Source organism: Echinops telfairi, unplaced genomic scaffold (genome assembly GCF_000313985.2).
Source record: "Echinops telfairi isolate 266 unplaced genomic scaffold, ASM31398v2 ScPeMD7_7458;HRSCAF=8496, whole genome shotgun sequence".
Lineage (NCBI taxonomy): Eukaryota > Metazoa > Chordata > Mammalia > Afrosoricida > Tenrecidae > Echinops > Echinops telfairi.
The window spans coordinates 32,517,475-32,518,551 of NW_022111358.1; the positions used below are offsets into that span (position 1 = coordinate 32,517,475).

General features: G+C 53.3%; 1 pseudogene; it reads left to right on the plus strand.

Annotated features, from left to right (window-relative positions):
- Nucleotides 1–677, plus strand: part of LOC101652728 — a 5,797-nt pseudogene extending 5,120 nt beyond the window's left edge.
- The last annotated feature ends 400 nt before the right edge of the window (nt 678–1,077 follow it).

The window sequence follows — 1,077 nt, forward strand, 5'->3', positions numbered from 1 at the left end:
GGTGGGAGGGGAAGGAAGGGTAGATCACTCACCAGGGGGTAGACATAGTCACCCACTTGGGTGAAGTGGGAGGCAGCATACAATGGGCGGGAAGTCAGCCAAACCAAACAATGAGAGCAGCTGTCTTGGGAAGACGACAAGGGTGAGAGGCCACAGAAGAGCAAATCCCAAGCCCACTGCCATTGAGGTGGTCCTCGCTCAGGGTGAGCCAGCCTGTCGGGCAGAGCTGACTGCACACACTCCTTAGGGTTTCTGAGAGTGGGAATCTTTAGGGGGCAGACAGGCTCATCTTTCTCCCGCAGCGCAGCTGTGGGTTTGAACTGCTGATCAGAAAAGCAGCTACAATTCTATACTCACTCACTGCCACCGAGTCGATGCCGACTCACAGCGACCCTACAGGACAGGGTAGAACTGCTCCTGTGAGTTTCTGAGACTACGACTCGTTTTCTCCGGCAGAGCAGCTGGTGGTTTTGAGCCACTGACCTTATGGTTAGCAGCTCAATGCGTAACCACTGCACCACCAGGGCTCCTTACAAGGGGCTTCCAGAATTTTGTGAGGGGTTGGGGGTAAAGGAATGAAAAGGCAATGAAATTTCCCCACCAGCTTTCGAAGCCCCTTCATAAACGATTCTGCAACAGCAATCATCTACGAGTGGATGGACAGATACATCGGCTGAAGAGGCGTGGGAGGGAGGGGGACACAAGAGCTGGAGAGAGGACATTCCTACTTATGTGTCTCCCTGATGGAGCCCTGGGATCTGTGTGGGCTGCTAACGGTGAGGCTGGTATTCAAACCCACCAGTTGCTCCACAGGAGAAAGATGAAGCTGGGTCTCGCCAAGATCGACAGTCTCAGAAACCCCAGGGTGCACTTCTACTTTGTCCTGTGAGGCTTCCACGAATCAGCTCGATGGCAATGGGTTTGACTTGGTTTGGTGGGTATTTGCCTATGTTGTCCATAGATCTATAAATGTAGTAGAGGATGCAGGGGGCCGAGTTCTGGAAACTTCTTAGCCATAATCAGACAGCTTGAGGGCTGGGCCTGGGAGATCAGGACCGTCGTCTTGGGGAGATACCA